At 33.2% G+C, this 9,117-nt stretch overlaps 1 long non-coding RNA gene across 1 annotated transcript; it reads left to right on the forward strand.

Annotated features, from left to right (window-relative positions):
• Positions 1–696: 696 nt before the first annotated feature.
• LOC127701767 (uncharacterized) lies at positions 697–5,348 on the forward strand. Its single transcript, XR_007982215.1, has 3 exons — positions 697–787; positions 3,047–3,093; positions 4,808–5,348. It is a non-coding gene; the product is annotated as an uncharacterized LOC127701767 (long non-coding RNA).
• The last annotated feature ends 3,769 nt before the right edge of the window (positions 5,349–9,117 follow it).

A 9,117-nucleotide genomic window follows, 5' to 3' on the forward strand; every position in this document is an offset into this window, starting at 1 on the left:
TTTAAGAGATAATTTAATTTTGGATGTAAAGCGTCTTCCGATTGGCTGACGTTGTTTTGTTTATCTGCTCATAGACATAATTTTGTCATGTGACCTTGACGTCATCAACGTTTTTCATAATTTACTCCGGTTAAAATGGAATTAAGGATTAAATTATAAGAAATGACTGTGATATTTTTTCTGTCTATTCGAAATAACATAAACAAAATGTGGTGCACACTTTAAAATAACCCGCTACGCGGGTTATTCAGTGTGCACCACATTTTTGATGTTATTTCGAATAGACAGAAAAAATATTACAGTCATTCCTTAATTATAGTGTATTATTTTTGTCTATTTTTTTCAAATTTCATGTTTACTATGTATACAACATAATTTTGTTGTTTTAATTTTGAGGAGTAATTTTCAAATCTTTAAAATACTGACTGTAGTTGATAATTGATTGTTATAATAACATCCATTGTATTTTGTTTGTTGTCATACAAGGTTGAATGTATATTTTTCAAAATGTTGGCAAAGGTTGAAGACATCGTTTTAATTTGTTGACGCAATTATAACTGACTGCGCATTTGAAATGACATGTTTCACAGTTAATCCAAGAACATCTGCCTTAACCGTATGTTTTTCGACAAAATATCCACACCTTATAATTAAAACAATGGCCGAAAGGTTAAAACTGACGACTATTGGTTGCGTATTTTTCTGTATAAAAATGATGAAGACAATTTAATCAACCTTGTATTACTAGTATTTTGAACTGAGAAGACAAAATAAAAGGAAACTTGAGGTAAGATAACAAATTATATATTTTATAGTATGCATTTAATGCTACATAGCATAATTATGACACAATTTCGCTGGAGTCATTTTCAATGAGGGAATACCCAAATTAATTATAAAACTTGATGTTCAAAATCCATTATTATATCTCTCTGTCGATCGATCAACGAGGAAAGGCATTACTTGACTAACGAACAATCGTTTTATATAGCCTAGTTAGTTGAGTGGCACAAACATTTTTTTTTTTTTTTTTAAATAATAAATAAGAACTTAATATTATTGTTATATACAGCTATGAACATGTACTGTCCTGCATTCGATACTTACTATTTGGCATTACACAAGATTATGTTTGTTTCTTGACTGTTTATGACGCCTTTACACTGAATCCATTAGATGTTAACTGATTCATATTTTAGTCTTGGAAACATGTTTGTTGTTATTGGCTTTGAACTAGCTTTCAGTAAAACCGAGTACTCTCAGATCGGTACTTTGTGGCTTAAGCCTTTTAGGTTGTTGTTTTTTTTTTTTTTTTGTGCACTTTGTGTCGATATAATAAGTCAAGTCAGGAGCCTGTAATTCATTGGTTGTCGTCCGTTCCTGTATATCATATTTGTTTTTTATTTAGTGTTTTGATTATAGATTAGGCCGTTACTTGTCTCGTTTGAATTGCTTTACATTTGTCATGTTGAAGTTCATTAATATCTTGTTATGCGGTACGGGCTTTGCTTATTGTTGGGGGCCGTATGGTGTCCTATAGTTTTTCACTTCTATGTCAGTTTGTCTCTGGTGGAAAGTTCTCTCATTGGCAATCATGCCTCCTCTTCTTATATTTATATATACGTGTGGATATAACAAGAATAAACAACATGTACTATTAGTTACACAGTGTGCTAGTGATCTAATACGATATATAATATATGGGGTCAGTAAATTCCATATGGGATGAGAACGAAGCTCGAATCCCCATATGGAATTTACTGACCCATATATATCGTATTAGGTCACTATAGCACGCTGTGTAACGAATTTATCTTACCGACTATCTTAACATGTGGTATTTAGACTATTGGCCTATCAAAGTGATTAAGTCTTCAATACTTAGTATTAAGAACCTACTTCCATTGGTCTATATAAAAACAAATGCCAACAATAACAACTTGTTAGCTTTAAATTTGTTTTATGAATCTATTACAATCGTTCATCATCAATTTCTTTGTCTGTTGAAACCTTTCAGATTTATCCTCAACACCGTGTTGATTTTACAAAGGGACGTAATAGCACTACTAACCCCATATGAAATATACACGGTCTCCACGTGGTTGCTTTTAACAAATCATATTCCTAGAAATGAATAGGAGGTAGGATAATGGTTAATATACTGAAACAAACGTCCTGTCTCTATTCCAATTTCATTTCACACAATCAAGACTATTCATACAATACAGTAAACTACCTGGGAAATAAGTCATCAAAGGTGTAGAGCCCATCACGCCTGTATTTGTTTAACTCACATGATCATTTCTAAAAGTTGTAAAATCATACTGGAAACTGAACATTTTAAAAAGAGTCTATATATATATCATATACATGAGCTATCATTAATTTTGACAATCTTGCTTCTTAGCCCTTTACTGCTGTTGAAGCATTATAATACACAATTCATCATTTTACGCGTTTTTGTCAAAGTTTGTATCAAAGGACGTCGCTAACCAAAAGAATTAAATGTGTATCCGGAGGAAAATACATAGTTTGAAAATAAGCAAAATGTTTATTTTGTTAACGATGTCCTTCTTACGCTTTTTGTGGGATAAAACTCAAACTTGCCTAAATCTTTCAAAATTGCGGTTTTCGGATATTTTCAGGCGTTATTAATTCGATGACATGATTAGAAATTAACAATATTACTATTTGTTTGGGTATGAGCTATATTCATGTGGTATTTTATTCATATTGGGACTTGAATTTTTGCAGTCCTTCAATTTTTAACTTCGATTTTCCTGTATTCTCATTGAATCATTGATAATCTAAAAGGAACACATAATATGTAAAGTTTAAGGAACGGTAGTAAATTGATGACGACATTAACAGAATGTCATGAGTTTGTTTTACGAGATGGAAGGTGTTAATGATAACTTTAAAATAGTGAAAAAGTGATAATTGGTTACGGCGTTTAAATTTCTAGCTTGGTTCTTTTAATTGTCTCAAACACAGCTTTGTAGCTGTTTGATATATATATATGTAATATCTTAAATTCTTATTTCAGATTAAGATGAAAACAGATTATATTCTATTTATAGTGGCAACCTCATGGTGAGTGTTCTTATTGTATTCTGTCTATTTTTCCATTTCAGTTTGCATGTCGGGAAATATTCCTTTTATCTATAGATGGATATAATAATTCATTTTTATACATTTATTTATTTTAAAGTCTTAAGATTTCAGTGAACGTCTCTCATTTTAACATCTTAGTTTTAGTTTTTTTCAAGGAGTCAAATTTTACGAAAGGAAATGGAGGCAAAGTCACAATTTTTCAATTTTTAAACTCCTCGCTAGTTTTATGTTTACGTGCTTGTCATAAGTACAGGGAGTTGTGCGTTTGGCCACGACTGGATCAATGAACTTTGGTATTTGCTTTATTATGTTCACAAAACAGGCAGCATTTCGAAATAAAAACAAAAAAGTAGCCGAATCGGACCGGAGACTTAAAGCCGTGTCTAGGTATGGGGACAAGTATATTATGCAGACTGTTTAACCCTAATCAATGATAACATTTATTTAATTATAATGCATTGCATTGATTTCATGTAAATGCTTCTACATTTAAGTTTACATCGATGAGCTTTACTGCAACATAAACTAAACTTTAAAATATCACGTACAATAGGTAATTATTGCCGAATAGCAGCCTCTCCTTAAAAGTGTCAATGATTCATCTACAATTGACACTTATCGCGAAATTTGTATTACTACAGTTAGTACTGGTTAATCGGCATTTCACATTTATAACTTCTATATTATATTAGTTAGATGATTATGAATACCATCTTACTAATCCAGTTAGGACTTAAAAAAGTATCTACAGATTTTATCTTTTTTTCTTCTATATGAAGACGTGTAAACTATGTTACCCTCCTACAAGCATATTTGAACTATTTCTCATTAAGACTCAGTATGGAGTCATTTATCACTATCGTTATAATTTTAAATTAAGTAAAATATAGATTCTTACATTGGTACCAGTGGATTATCGGTTTTATCCCATCGAGATAGTTAAATTATCGAGTTTTTAAAATGGATAATTTAACTATCAAGATCGGATAAATCCGATAATCAACAAGTAACTATGTACGAATCTGTTTCTCTAATGATTATCAAATAAATTTTCATTTTAGATAAACGAAAATCCCCCTTGAGTGTCTCCCACATTCCACAAAGTTGTCAATTTCTGTAACACGCACATTTCAATTCATCCAGTGAGCTGATAAAGGTTATGACCCTCAAACTCAGCTAATTATCGGCAACCACACGTTGATTAAAGTTTTTTTTTATTCAATGGGACCAGAAAGGGTTAAATTGCCAAAGAATTAGAGAAACAAAAATCTAGAATTTAATGGGATTTTGATCTACGTTTATGTCAAGACAATTGATATCCTTACTTATTAATTGTGAACAAAAAAATATATGCATGGGGAAATCCTTGATGAGACAATAACAAACAAAAATAGACATGTGGAGGTCAAAATGGCATACCATCAAAGGCGTATGATAAGCTATAAATTCACCGTATTTTAAATCACTGAATATCAGGCATCAACACCAAATTTAGGACAAAAGCATTACAGCAAGCTGTAACCACTAACGAGAATTGATTAAAGACAGGCACTAAAATGTTAGTTACTCTTTAGTACTCAGTCTTGGCCCTTTTATCCTGATCAGTTGTAAAAGGAAATAAACACTAAACTTCTAAAACAATCATTTTTATCCAATGTTATATACAACTAAATTTATGTTGCTTACTTGACAGTTTGTGTCTTGCACATGGATGGGTCAAAGATGTTGAAGCTGTCAACGCTGTAAAAAGGTCCCCTGATAAAGTGGAGAAATTGACATCGCCAATTGATATATATCAACTATTGCTATGGTCCCTCAACAAATTTCAAAATTACACCGACAACTACAGTGAAAATGAAACAGAAGATGAAAGACAAATCAAACGTACAGTGAATAGCAAGTTGTCACGTGACTTCCTCAGAAGGAGAAGAATGAGAGGTAATGGTTTCCGAATGACTAATAGCAATGCGATGGATCCGTTAGCCAGTGGATTGATTGGTTAGAGCACTCACAAAGTGTCAGAACAGTTGTTGCATTCCCTGCCTTCAGTTGTTTATAGCATTTACACTATGCCAATTATCTTTGAAACATCTTACAAAATGTAATGCATAATACTGTATCTAAATTTTAGAATTTCTTGTACAGCCTCCTATGGTTGATTTATCAAAACATATGTTCATATTCTTGAAATAGCCAACTGTTCCCCATCAATGACTGAATAAATATTTGAAGAACTCCTTGTCTCAATACATGTTTTTGTTGGGGTTTTTTCCAGCTCCTTTATTTTGGCTTTTGTTTCTTTGGTGTTAGTCAACTTGCTGTTGTGGTAATGGATATTTTTCACAAGATAACGGCATATTCGCAAACAACGAAAAGCTTTTAAATTTGAAGGATTGGAAGGAAGAACACCTGAAATCAACACTTCAAATGTTATACTATCGACTTCAAGAATTGATGGTTGATACCGTTTCAAGCTGTCTCAATTACTTTTTTTTTTAAACACATATGCATATAATTCCAATTTCCCCTGTTATACATATCCCTCAGCACCACAGGGACGCAGACTAAGAAAGCCCTTTTTTCGTACTCATTTAAGAATCGAATGTTTCTTTTTATAATCTATTGAGATGTAAAAGCTTTGAATGAAGCACATCTTGTATGAAGCGCATCTAAACATTTGCGCATGATCAACTCTTTTACAAACCTGTAAATTATAAAAAGCATCCAATTCTTTTTATAATATTTTTATGCTTCAACAATGAAATTTTGAGAGTTTTATCAAACATTTCAGATTTTTTTTCTAATCATTAATTTAATTTTGTCACGGATAGCACATGCAGTGATAGCTGTAGTATTTTGTAAGGAAATAATATATAAATAACACATAGCTGAGAGGGTGATAGAGCAGATTGTTACCCCGAGATAACATTGTCAACTGAGGCGAAGCCAAGGTTGACAATGTCTTTTCGAGGAGTAACAATCTGCTTTATCACCCTCTCAGATATGTGCTATTTAATTTATTATACTGAATGTTATGTTATTACTGTTGATTAAATTTCAAATTCAAAGTAATAAACTATGACGTCTTGTACATAACAACCATCCGTATTTAATAAAGCGCACACGTGATCAAGCGTCTCCGTGAAGGGTAATAGAGTATTTGCCATAGGATAGAGTCTTATTTAATAAAGCGCACACTTGATCAAGCGTCTCCGTGAAGGGTAATAGAGTATTTACCATAGAATAGAGTATATTAACACCCTCGTATAAGCCAATCAAAATATTGCATTTTTACGTGAAGTATAATAAAATGTATTGTCAGCCAATCAATGTTACGGATTCTAATGAAACATATATGCACATGTAATGTTAATATTCATTTCCACAAGGAGGAAGGTACTCATGTAAAAGATGTATAAATATCAAATGGATAGTCCCGCCATGAGGCGGTGACCTTTTGTTAGTTATTATATATTGTGTTTAGAATTTTGTAATTTACGACTATTCATGTCGTAACAATGAAAAGGTATTATTAATGCAGGGGAGGTTACTTTTTCTAACTTTTACCTAAAGAAAATAATCTTTTCCGGGCATTTTCGAGCTCGTCCCTACTTTTTATTCGTCTTATTCGAACTGGAAAAATTGTTCCTAAAAAAATCTGGGAAAAGCTATTTCCCTTTTCTCTTAATAAACCTTCCGAGCACGTAAAGCCAAGTTTAAACTAAAATGGCCTCGAGTTAGCTGTCTTGTTGTTTTTTAAGTATGGATAGCGAAATAAGGAATATTTTCAGAGTGTATAAATTCATCCAAAACAAGTTACGAAAAGCTTAATAGTGTTCAGTTTGTGGTATGAAAATAAAACATTGAATATTCAGTGCAAAAAATGAAAAAAAAAAAAACAAAAAAAAAACAAATAATCCAAATTCTGTACGCAAGCGCTGTAAAACAAAACCTGCATCGGCTGTGTTTCCATGCGTACAACAAACAACACGTGATTCTAGAATATTTTCATCGTGAAGGCTTCTTAAAAGGGGGGGGGGGGCTCGGTGGCAGAGTGGTCTAAGTAGTCGAATAACTGTATCACTAGCCTGTCAACACTGAGGTTGTGAGTACGAATCCCGCACGTGGCAGGTGCGCTGGACTTCAATCTTAATTGACTATGTACCACATACTAAACATACTGGACACCGAGTTCTTAACTTCCATGTTATTGAGTCTTTGGTGGAGAGTTGTCTCATTGGCAATCATGCCACGTCTTCTTATTCTTATATTGTTAACACGAGTTGGAGAGTCTTTGATAATAATCTTCCTAAATACTAAGTCTAGTTTAACATCTCGCCAAGTTCTGTAATTTCACTTTGAGATATATCGATGATATTCTGTCACTCAATAACCCACATTTAATTTTCCGTGAATGTTTAAATTTCAAATTGTGTATTCCTTGAATGACTAGTATTATATTCTTTGATCTGCCGACAGATTACAGGAAAACATGTGATAGCATACAAGGCCTTTGGTGTGCCCCGTGGTTGTCTAAATGTTTGTATTGTTTTTGTTTTTGCACGCTTCAGTGTGATTGTCGGTCTAAATTATGAAAGTACATGTTAGATTTCTTTGCCTGATTTTTGTATTGCTATTACCCCACGGCTTTCTTCTTCAATTCACAGTTGTGATCGTCAGTTTGCAAAGAATTTCGCTCAAACCGATGCTAGGGGCCGTCGTAAACCAGCAGTGAGGTGAGATTTATTTTGCTCCGTGTTGCAGGCCTCAATGTGACTTTGAGATGAAGAAAAGCAATATGCTTTTAGTGTTTTTTTTTTTTTTTGCTGTGCATAAACATATTTTGTGTCATGGATAGATTCCTAATATCCTTTCTTTTCTATTCTAGGAATAGTGTCTGATAAAAAATAAATTCAGTCAAAACTTATACAGTGGAGATCACTTCTAACCTCTCATCAAATCTGTCAGAATCTGTCAGAAGAACTGTTCTAGGACAGTATATAGAACTGTCATCCTGACACCTTTTAGACAGTCCTAACTAGAACAGTTTTAACCTAGAACTGATTTAGTCAGTTCTACCTAGAACTGATTTAGACAGTTCTACCTAGAACTGATCCTGACAGCTCTATCCTAGAACAGTTTTAGACAGTTCTACCTAGAACTGACCAAATCTTTAGTCAGTTCTAGGTTAAAACTGTTCTAGTTAGGACTGTCTAAAAGGTGTCAGGATGACAGTTCTATATACTGTCCTAGAACAGTTCTTCTGACAGATTCTGACAGATTTGATGAGAGGTTAGAAGTGATCTCCACTGTATAAGTTTTGACTGAATTTATTTTTTATCAGACACTATTCCTAGAATAGAAAAGAAAGGATATTAGGAATCTATCCATGACACAAAATATGTTTATGCACAGCAAAAAAAAAAATCACACTAAAAGCATATTGCTGTTCTTCATCTCAAAGTCACATTGAGGCCTGCAACACGGAGCAAAATAAATCTCACCTCACTGCTGGTTTACGACGGCCCCTAGCATCGGTTTGAGCGAAATTCTTTGCAAACTGACGATCACAACTGTGAATTGAAGAAGAAAGCCGTGGGGTAATAGCAATACAAAAATCAGGCAAAGAAATCTAACATGTACTTTCATAATTTAGACCGACAATCACACTGAAATCTTTGGTCAGTTCTACGGCTAGAACAGTTCTACGATTAGAACTGATTTGGTCAGTTCTACGGATAGAATTGATTTAGTCAGTTCTATCCATATATATATTATATAATATTCGCTGTCTCAATTCTGTTAACTTTGACAGGAGTCATTTTGCGTGTGGCTTTATCAACGATAATAAAAACACTGAATGGTGACCAGTGAGATGCCCTAACTGCAGTGACGTCATTTAGAACTGTTCTACAATCCTGACAGGTTTGGTCAGTTCTACGACTAGAACTGATTTGGTCAGTTCTACCTAGAACAGTTTTAGACAGTTCTACCCTAGAACTG

This window comes from Mytilus californianus, unplaced genomic scaffold (genome assembly GCF_021869535.1).
Source record: "Mytilus californianus isolate M0D057914Y unplaced genomic scaffold, xbMytCali1.0.p SCAF_5, whole genome shotgun sequence".
In the NCBI taxonomy this organism is placed as follows: Eukaryota; Metazoa; Mollusca; class Bivalvia; order Mytilida; family Mytilidae; genus Mytilus; species Mytilus californianus.